The following is an 11,617-nucleotide window of genomic DNA, read 5'->3' on the forward strand; positions in this document are numbered from 1 at the left end:
CAGCAAAGTGGAGTGCAAGAGGGAACCTGGGAGGTTTAACTTCTTAAATACTATAAAAGAGTCTGACTCCATTAAAAAAACAACAACAAAAAACAAAAACAAAAGCTTTTGACTGCTGAGAGCTTCACACCCTGCCTCCTTCTTCCCTTTCTCCCCGGCTGGTAAGAAAGCCAGCGCACTAGTTCACTCCTTCCCTTGACACAACAGCAAGTTCAAACCATGTGGGGAGTGAACTCTTCCCTAGTGCCACCTCTAACTGATAAAAAACCAAGCCTACTTGCTCTCATTCTTTCAATTTCAAGACACTCAAATCAATTCCAGACAGGCTTGGGTGTTGTCCTGCTCTGCCCAGAAAGTTCCACATTGTAATATGATTTGTTCTTATCTCTGGATGTGTTCATGGCATCATTAGTCAGGACATCTCACCTGTTAACTGTGAGGGCGCCCATCCCACCTGGATTGGATGGCTACAAGTAACAGCTCTCCCATGAGGTTTTCTTATATTCGTCTTCCTTTCAGCATCTGCTCCAAAGGCCATTCCTATGCCCTTTGAGCACCCTGTGGTACAGATTGAGTGACTCACATTTTCTTAGTACTAACTAGAGATTTGCTTTCTTGGGTCTACTGAGTCAGTTGCTACTTGCCCGTATTTCTTTAGCTTCCACATTTTTCTGATTTTTTTTTTTTTTTTTGGTCTCTCCTGTTTTTCTGCTTTGTATCTTTTTTTTAAATCCCTTCTCTAAATTTTTATCAAATTATGGAGGTAAAAAATAAAATTAGAGGCATGTGTTCAAGCTTCTGTCTTAACCCAGAAATCTTGAGTGGGCTTATTTCTTGACCCTTGTCAACGATGGGTACTGTCTCTCCATTTACTGCTAAGGTCCTGAAATGCATACTATATTTACTTCTAAGTGCTTTGACAACTCAGATTATCCATGTTATTAGATACTGATCTAATCTACTTGCTCATATGACTAAAAGCCTAAAGTATAATTTCATGATTTGTGGCAGATTTTTAAATTCAGCCATTTGGTTTACCCTAAATTTCTTTCCTCTTTTTTAGTAGCACTCCATTGTAATGCAGATGAGAAGCATCACAATGTTCTAGAAGGGAGCTGAAATGCAAATGAATTATCTATACCTATCTCAACTCCACTTATGTGAGGGAAATGGCAAGGTAATCAATTCATGAGTATCCATTTAAAATAAAAGCCACTTTTCTTTCCTTTTCAGTTATGAAAATTTGATCTATCTTTTGAACAAATTTAGCAATGATTTACAATTCTTGGTTAAAAATGCCAGACTTAAATTAAGATTTCAAAATGTAATCCTTTGTTTTGAAAACATTGATTTCATCAAATGGTAACCCTGTTGTTTTCAGTTAACTGACAGGTTGGTGAAACTTACATTATTAAAAAATATAATTCAGTTTATTTTCACAGCAAAAGCATATAGATAAAAATCAGCCACTGCTTCCTATAAATACCAGAGTCCTAGTCTCCCCTCTTAGAGGCAATGGGCCAGATTAAATGTATTATGTATGTTTTCAAAATTATTTATGTGAACACAAGCATGTATAGGGAGGAGTGTGTGAGCTTTCAAACATAAACAGGAGCATACCATTTTTGCCATTCTGTATCTTATTTTATTTAACTATATATTTCTGAAGATTTTACCATCACATTTAGATCTCCCTAAACTCTTACTATTTTTTTGTGGAAATAGAATAAATACAGAGAAGTGCACAAAATATAGCTAAGTGAATCAGCACAAAAGCCCGGCAGGTGAGCACGTGGTTAGCCAAGCAATAAAGCCTTCCTGGCCTTTCACAAGGCTCACACATGTCCCCTCCATGTCCCCACCTTCTGTCTCCCTCAAAGGAAACCAGTTCCTAAGTCCTGTGGTGATCCTTTCCTGCCTTTTCTTTAGTGTTACTACCTAAGAGTGCATTTTTAAGCATTAGAGTTCAGTTTTGCCTGTGTTTAGGGTTTCAGGTAATTCAAATCCTACAGTATGAATTGTTTGTGTCTGACTCAGTGCTTTCTACTTGTCCCATCTATTCTGTTTTTCCTCCCAAATTTCCTTCTTTCTGGGCCTTACTGCAAATTTATAATTCTATTTTTTTCCTCTACTACCTTGGAAGTTATACATTCTTCTATAGTTTACTTGTGAATCAAAAAATTATATACCTCACTGGTTCTTAAAACCTTATATTAATTGATTTTAATGAGCAGTAAAAGGACCTCAGACTCCTTTTAGACAGTTCAACTCCTTTTAGCCCCTTCTAAACTCTTAAGTCATTGTTACGTTCTTTAATTCTATCTTTAATTCATATTTAAAATAAGAATGTTAATAACGTGTTTCATTTATATTTCAAGCATCTGTATTTTAAACCTCATTGCCATTAGTCTACTTATTTTTTAAAGACACATTTATTCAGCATCATGATCAGACGATTACATTTAGCAATCAACAGCATGACTGCAAAAAAATCTACATTAAAATCCTTTGTTGGAATGCTTTACACTTTCCACAGGACAGAAACTAAAATAACTTGCTATGCAATTAGTCACACATATAGTCCTCGAGTTTTTGCCCATATACATGAGTATTGTCTAAAACATGTCTTTGTAGCAGCTAGGCCCCACCCTCGCTGTGCTTGACTGAGTTCACCAATCCGATGTAAACTGTACCTCCCCTGTCACTTCTCTGGCTCTCCTCTCCTGCTAAGATTTGTTTCCTGGCAGTAATTAAAATCTCCTGCCACTGCCATAGCTACTGCTGCTGCTGGAACTGCCATAGCCACCTTGGTTTCATGGTTTGGCAAAGGGTTGGTCTCTACCACAATAGGGGCCAGAGATTGTGCCTACAAAGTTTCTTTGTTTTGTGGATCCAGAATTTGAAGATTGATTGATATAGTTGCCAAAATCTTCATAGCTTCCACTACCTCCAAGATTGCTCCCATCATTACCAAATCCATTATAGCCATCCCCACTGCTACCATATCCACCACCACCACGGCGACCACCATGACTAGCAAGGTTTCCTCTGAGACCAAAGGTATCATTCCCACCAAAACCACCTCCACAACCACCACCAAAGTTTCTAGAACACTTCAGCCTCTTTGGCTGGATAAAGTACTAGCAATTTCTTGCTTCCATAGGGGTTTCCTTACTTCACAGTTGTGGCCATTGACAGGATGGTGTTTCTGAATGACGATCTTATCCAAGGAGTCATGCTTTTCAAAGGTGACAAAAGCAAAGCCCTCTTCTTGCCACTGCCTCAATTAGTTATGATTTCAATCACTTAATTTTTCCACATGGTTCAAAATAATTTCTTAGGTGATATTTTTCAGTGTCTTCTTTAATGTTACCAAAAAAGATCTTTTTCGCAGTTTAGTCGGCACTTAGTCTTTGAGAATCTTCTCTTGGGACAGTTCTCTTTTATTCCACAACTCTTCCATACACCTTGTGTGGCCTTGCATCTACACAGCCGCATCTACTTCCTCCACAGTGGCATATATGAGAAACCCAAAGCCCCTGGAGCACTTGGTGTTCGGATATCTCATTACCACATAGTCCATGAGCGTGCCCCATTGCTTAAAATGGCTCCTCAAACTCTCATCAGTTGTTTCCAAGCTCAACCATCAGGTGAAGAGCTTCTGCAGCTGCTCAGGTTCTTCTTAAGGAGACTGTGACTTAGACATGCCTGCAGAGGGAAGAGAGACTTTAATGAGGCTTCCTCAGTGGCACCCACGGGCAGAAAGCTAGTCTTCTTATTTAAATTCGTCTCATACTCATTGCTCTTCATCTCTTCCTGAATTTGAGCTTCCACCTGTTATCATTTTCCTTCTGCCTGAAAAGCATGCCTTTAGTATTAAATAATTAATACAGATACACTGGTTACAAATTCTGTTTTGTGTGTCTGAAGATTAATTTATTTCACTTTATTCTTGAAATACATGTTTGCTATAATTTGGGGTTAGAAGTTATAATTTGGGAGTTATTTTCGGTGGGAAATTATTTTCTTTTAGCACTCTGAAGATGATATTCTCATCTTTTGGTTCCTATTACCTCTGTTTAAAAGTCAGCTATTTGCCTATTAGTCTTTTGACTTGTTTTTGTTCCTTCTGACTGTTTTAAAACTTTCTTTGTCTTTGTTTTTTAACATTTTGCAATGAACCTGGTTGTTTATCCTGGTTGAGGTTTATAGATAGGACTTCTTGAATCTATGAATTAATGTCTTTCAGTTTCAGAAAATTCTCATCTATTTCTTCAAATAATTCTTACACATTCCCATTTTCCTTTCCTAGAATTCCACTTAAACTATGTTACACCTTCTCATTGTATCCTGTTTCTAATCTTTCTTTCTAATGTTTCCATCCTTCTGTTTCTCTTTGCTTCATTGTAAATAGTTCTTTTGGACTAATCAATATTCAGGCTACTGATTCTCTTTAACTGTCTAGTCAAATTAATCTATTCAATTGTTGCTAATTTCAATGATTTCCCAGATCTTACAGTTTTATTTGGTCTTTATTATGGTTTTCAGTTTTCTGCTAAAATTCTTTATCTTGTCTTGTCTCTTTGAACAAAACAAGTATGGTTATTTTAAAGTCTACATCTAAAAACTCTTATATCTGAAGTGCTTATTATTTTATTTGCAGTTATTTCTGTCTGATTGCTCTCTTGTCTCTGAATGCCTGATTATTTTTTACTGTGTGTCAGACATTGTATTTGCAAAAGTGTTCTAGAAATATTTTTTGGCTTGATATAATATCTTATTTCAAAAAGGATTTATGTTTTATTTTGCTAGTCGTGTGAGGCACTAATACTCTCAGATCACTTTAATCTAATTTCATCCACACAGCATGCAGGAGAATACTCGCTCTACACCAGAGGTGATGGTGATGCCGCTTTTGAATTATTCTAAAGCCTAAGGAGCACCTTCTATGGTAAGTGGGGAGATACACAATCAGGTGTCAATATGATCTTTGCAGCTATTTAATAATTATTGTATGCCAGGCAATATTTTAATTACTTTGCAAACATTAAGGTAATTTTTATAACAGTAATTTCAAGGTGGATATTACTATTATCCCTATGTTATGGATGTGAAACTGAGGCAGAGGGGAGTTAGGTAACTTGGCCAATGGTACACAGCTTTAAATGGAAGACCTGGGCTTTGAACCCAAGTAGTCAGTTCTTAGAATCTCTGATTTAAACTGATAAGGTAGACTGAGAACATTCTTTAGCGGGGAAAATGCAGGATATTTTTGATACTAATTCCTCTGAGTGCTCTCAACTTGGTTCCTGGCTGCTCTGAATATTTTGAACCAAAAGGCAAAAACTATTAATAGGAATATTTAACGTGAGGTTTTTAGGGTTTTTTTTTTTTTTTTTTTTTTCCTTTAGGAGCAGGTTTGCGAATGGTCACCAGGACAACTTATAGAAATTGATTTGATAAGAGATGATGCTTTTGAGGTGAATTTTCAGACTTTGTGTACTATACTATTCTGAGAAATGGTAAATTTTGGAGTTATGGGGGAGGGCAATTAGGGAGTGGCATTTTTTACTTTGTCCAATGATTATAAATTTAGAAGTGCATTATCCATGTGTCACTTTGGTAGTGGTATTAGGGTGTTAGGAGAAAATCACAATAGCATTTGTTGCGCAGGGGAGGGGACTCACGGAGAAAGATCCCAGTTTGTGTTAACTCATTGCTGCAGTTCAGAACTGGGAGGAGGCAGAATTATGGGTTAAGTATGGGGTCTGTAAAGAGTCTTTTGCACTTAGAGCAGCAAGTATGGAGAAATTACATCTTAGAACTCAGAATTTTTGCTTGATTCATGCGTGGGATTTGTTTATTGTGTTTCTCTTCACAATGACTGCTCAGGCTGCTTCAGCATGAACAGTTGGCTCAGTACCCAGAGAGTGTTTGATTAGCTAAGTTAGGAAGCAAAAAGCCATACATCATAGAGAAAATTTACCCTGAAATAAATGCAGATCATTTAGTCAAATTGCTATATTCTCAGCATGTTAAGACTTTCCTAGGAGAAAATGCCATAGGAGCTTTCTTAGAAGCACAAGTAAACAGAAGTTATTTTCCAGGGAACCTGAAAAGCACGACCTAACACGTGATTCAGGATCAGCCAATATGACCTTGACAGAAAGTTGCCATAAAAAAAGAAAATGACCAAAGTGAGTCATGAAACTGATCCTCCAGAGGGTTTTTGAGTCAGAACTCCTGGTTGCAAGTGACAGAAATCAGATTCAAACCAGCTTAATCACAGCTGTCATGGTAGGGATGGGAGGGGGAAGGAAAAAATTACTGTTTTTGGCTTTACTTTGTTGCAATATCAGTATAAATTCACACTTGCTGGAGTTGGAGAGAGGGCTAAAATGTTTTCAGCAGATCCAAACGTACTTTAAAGGTTCTGAACTTAAAGGGAGGAAAAAAAGGAATGCATTGGCTCATTATGCTGGGAACAGGCAAGGCACTAATTCACACCTGGCTGGATCCAGAGACTGAAAGAATACCACTGCTGCTCTTGCACCATCAAACCACTTTTGATCTCTACCCCTCTCTTGGCAGGCTCATTAACTCCTGCTGCACATGTGCTTCTCCCGTGCTGCTAGGGAAGAGGGACACGGGTATCTTTCACTCTTCCCAGATTAGTCAGGCCTGGGTCAGGTGTTCATTAGCAATCTTCTGCATAACAAATTGCTCTAAAATTTAGCAGCTTAAAACAACGCACATCTATCATGTCAGTATCTGAGGGACAGGAATCTGAGAACAGCTTAGCTGGATGGTTTTGGCTCAGGGTTTCTCAGGGGGTTGCCATTATCTGAAGGGGCTGGAGAAACTGCTTCTAAGCCCGTGTGTGTGGCCATTGGTAGGAGGATTCAGTTCCTTGCCATGTGGGTCTCTCCACAGGGCTGTTCATATAGCAAACAGCTGGCTTCTTTAAGGGTGTATGATGAGAGAAGAGAAGAAACCAAAATGGAAGCTACAGTATCTTTTATATCCTAATCTCAGAAGTGATATATGATAATTTCTGCTGTATTCTATTGGTCACACAGACCAACCGTGGTAAACAATGTGGGAGAGAAAGATAGAGGGGTCTGAATACCAGGAGGTGGAAGTGATCATTGAAGGCCATCTCAGAAGCTAGCACCACAGGTGCCGTGGTGGGCAGAGCTCTAAGATGGGCCCCAAGATTCTCGCACCCCTCCCAGTATACACACTGTATAATTCCCTCCCCTTGAATGTGGGCTGGGCCTGTGAATATGATTGGATAGTCACTGCCTTAGTTAGCTTATATTATATGACAAAAGTGAGGGGCTTTTGCAGGCCCCATATCAATTTGAGTTAAACGGAAAGTTTGTGTTGGGTCAGCCTGACCAAACCCAGTAAGTCCTTTAACAGGAGGGTCAGAGACTTAAAGCAGTGGTCTCCTGATGGCCTTGAGGAAGCCAACTGCCATGTTGTGGAATGATGGTTATCTCTGGTGGCTGAGGGCCTCAGTGCTGCAGCTGCAAGGAACTGAATTCTGCCAACAACCAATGAGCTTGGAAAGGAACTCGAGCCTCAGATGAGATTGGAAGCCTGCTGACTCCTGGACTGCAGCCTGGTAAAACCCAGAGCAGAAGACCCAGCTAAGCTGTGCTCACACTCATGGCCCACAGTGATTAGAGATGATAAATATATGCTGTTTTAAGCTGTTAAATCTATGCTATATTGTTATTCACACAGAAAACTTATACAGGTGCATGCTTCTGAAAGGTAGGGGTGGGGTGGGTGCCATCTCTGTCGATCTCTCCTCAAATTGTGAGCTGTGGAGAAGATCCCCAAGGCAAGGAAAGTGCTGTTTGAGGGACAAGGGGGACGCAAAGGCTGCCAGGCAAACTGAGCTATAGCTACCACAGCTCTTTAGAGTATTTCAGACCTGGGGACCCTAGCCATTTCAAGAATCTGAGTCATCAAGTAAACAACATTGTCTGTTAACATCTAAAACATTGTTCACAAGATGTGGTCTGTGTACAACCTGTATGGACCTCCAGGGAGTGTTTCAGATGCAGGCTCCTAGGGCTCGCGCCAGACATACTGACTCCATCTCTGTGGGTATAGCTTAGGCATATGCATTATCTTGATCATTTCATAGAGATTTTTATATTGATTTCCAGAATCTGGAAAACGTTAAAGGGAATAGGGCAATGATCATTTGTCTTTCACCAAGATTCATCAGTTGTTAATACTTTACTCCATTTTCTTTATTTCTCATATAGATATTTATGTACATAATTTTATACCTGAACCAATTGAAAGTAAGTTACGGGAAGCACGACACTTCTCCCCCAAACACTGTAATACGTGTCTCCTACAAATGAAATTACCCCATGCGATCGCATGTGTCTACCACACTGTAGAAATAAAACATTGATGTATTATTTAAAATGCAGTGAAATTTTTCTGGCAGGTCTCAAAATGCCCTTTAGAGTATTGTTTCTCAAAATTTGATTCCTAGACCAGCAGCATTGGCAGCACTGTATTTTAACAAGAACCCAGTGAATTGTATACATATCAGCTTGAGAAGCCCCAGAGCAACTGTGTAATGGAAGATCTAATCAAGGATCACATTACATTTGGTTATCAATGTTTTCTTTACTCTTTAGCATTTCTAAACTAGAATAGTTCATGCTGTTTTCACTTTCTCCCTCTTTCCTCTTTGTCCTTCCCTCCATCTACCCTGGCAAAAACAATGTGAAATTTAGAAACCCTCCCATGCTTTTGAAGCTAACCAAAGAAAGCTCTGGAAGGGCTTAATGAGTGATACAAGCAAGATGGGAGTAGTCTTGTGGCAAGTGAGATCACTTAAGAGTTGATTGAGGGTTTCATGAAAAATGTGGCATTTCTGTGAGTCTTGAAATCACAGACTAAGTTAGCCAGTTTCTCTTGACTAGCTAGTTCAGGAAACAAAGGACAACCATTTTGAAAGGTAAGCTGGAGCCAACCAAGGAGTTTAGGTCATAAGCAATCAGATATTTTAATTAAAAAAAAATAATTTCCTGACTCATAGAAAAATGGAGGCTACTTAAGTAGGCAAAATTATCTCTGGGTGGTGAAGACTAAGTTTTAGTTTTTGAGTGTATTTTCTAAAAGTCTTTTACAAAAAGGAACCATTATAAAATTCTGACTTGTATTATAAATTTCATGTGGGAATTTTCCATAACATTAAATATCAATCCAGCATTAATGATCACCTCATATATAATGTACATTTACATTCCATAATTTTATCTCTCCCCTATTACTAGACATTGAGGTTGCTACCAAATCTTCACTGCAGTAAGAAGCCTTGTTCATATACTTATTACATCTGATTATTTTCTTATAATAGTGTCCTAACTATAGGGTTGCTGGGGCAAAGCTTACAATAGACTCAAACTGGGGCATGTGCCCAGCTCACATTGATTCCCTTAGAGGCTGTGCCATCATTCCTACTCCTAGGACCATTCCAATCCAGGAATAGAACACCCAGATTCAAGCTGGGCAAAAAAAAAAAAGAAAAGAAAGAAATTAAAAATATTAGAAATCTGACATGCAAGCAGTAGCAGAAAACAGTGGAGTCAGCTCAGGTAAGGACCTGGTACAAAGATATCAGGCTTCTACAGTTGGCTTTTGATGTTGTACTGCTCCTATTCCTGTCTTTCCTGAAGCTGGTTTGTGTGGCCCTTCTTCAAATCATGTGAGCAACCTTGGACTCCTCCCCTCAAAATCTGTGATTTCCTTGTTAATCTGAGTTCCTTTCTGTTGCAATCAAACAAGAGAAACCCCTAAATAAAACATACAGTAGACACCTAGAGAAAGGTAATTATCTGGAATTAGCCATTAGACCTTATGAGGGTGAAAGGCAGTAAGGCTTCCTTCTATGTGCTGGTATAGAAATATAAAAGCTCTTGGTGAGTGGTGGCCAAATAATCGATCTGTTACTCCAGGCAACTGGACATCTCTTTGTGGGCAAAGTTCTGGACATCTGGGTAGCTGTTGCTGAAATGAAGAGAATGGAGGCTGGTGAGGCGCCCCAGCTCTACACGTTAGGTAGCTGGTTCTGGTTCAAAGTCACATGGTCATTGAGTAGAGGTTACGTGATTCAAACCCAGGCAATCTCAGGCCGTAGCCTTAGTTCTTAACCATTTCTTCTTACTCCCTTGCCAAAAGTAGTGAAGGCTCCTTTATATAAAAAGCTAATGTTAACTGTCCTACCTATACAATTGCCAGATTTGGCAAGTAAAAATACAAGTTCCCAGTTAAATTTGAATTTCAGACAAACAATGAATGATTTGTTTCAATGTAAATATGTCCCAGATATTGCATAGGACATACCTATATTAAAAATTATTGGTAGTTTAACTGAATTCAAATTCAACTAGACATCCTATATTTTATCTGGCAACCAAATGTGGCCCAAGCCCATATCTGTCTTTTCATTTTCATTGTTCTCTCGGTAGCAAAAAAAAAAAAAAAAAAAAAATTATTCAGCACATATTGCCTCAGAGGGATAGGGGGATAAATATTTTCAGAAGAAATTTCATAAATTCAGATCTTGCTGAAATCATTACAATAGTACTCACCAGGTCGTCTGTATTCAATGAGCAAGCCTAGGCAGACAGCTTTAATTTCAAGTCTGATGGCCTGGTGAGTGCAAACCATTGCTGAATGCTGTCCTATACTAGGTGACATTGAAATTCTTTCCCTTTATTATACTGGGGATTTTCTGGCTCACAAAGACTGTAAGAACTAGAAATATTGGTTTGGATATTTGTGTGTGTATGTGTGTTTGTTTGATTCACCTACCTCTCATTCTGTTCTGCTTCAAGGCCCAGAAGAATCTTTTCTCCGTGAGAAATAGATTGCTGAGGCAGGCTGCAGAATCCCTTAAAATGCACATCACTGTTCATAAGCCAGGACTGCAGATGGGAGGGTGCAATGAAAATGGGATCCCTAAGCTAGCAGAGTTAGGAGAAGTCATGCTGAAAGCAGGTAATTGCAGACTCCAAGTGGGTGTAGTCAGAGATCCAAAGGCAATGCAATAATCAGGGCTCAGGAAATGGTCAGATAAGCAGAATCTCTGGCTCAGATTAAACATGGTATCTTGGGGAATTAAATGGAGAAGCTAGCCTATAAGGTCTGTGTTATTTTTACGTTTTGATAATAAAACAAAAACTTTTGTTCTCCAAGGGTCATCAATGTTGTATGATGGCCTAACCAAGAAACTAGATGGGCATAAGGTATGAATATCCATATGTACATCTTTCAATCTTTTGAAAATAGCCTAGGATATGATATCACTTTTGATCAACGATTTTGACAGTATGAGGTAAACAAATAGCTGCCACTTGGTTCTCCCACTGTCATAGCCTTTATAAAAGAGGTCAGGCAGCTAATTTGGGGTTTCTGAAGGTTGACAAGGACAGACATTTCTATTATATACTCAGAGAAAAATGTGTTAATTATATCCTACAGGGACTAATGTGAGTCAACTTAGCTGACCCATAGTCTACCCAGGAAAACAGCATCCACTTCAAGTATTTACAACAAGGGAATTTAATGTGGGGAA

At 38.8% G+C, this 11,617-nt stretch overlaps 1 pseudogene; it reads right to left on the minus strand.

Moving 5' to 3' along the window:
• Nucleotides 1-2,637: 2,637 nt before the first annotated feature.
• On the minus strand, nt 2,638-3,706 carry LOC138385717 (heterogeneous nuclear ribonucleoprotein A1-like; annotated as a pseudogene).
• Between the last annotated feature and the right edge of the window lie 7,911 nt (nt 3,707-11,617).

Source organism: Eulemur rufifrons, chromosome 7, assembly GCF_041146395.1.
Source record: "Eulemur rufifrons isolate Redbay chromosome 7, OSU_ERuf_1, whole genome shotgun sequence".
Classification (NCBI taxonomy): Eukaryota; Metazoa; Chordata; class Mammalia; order Primates; family Lemuridae; genus Eulemur; species Eulemur rufifrons.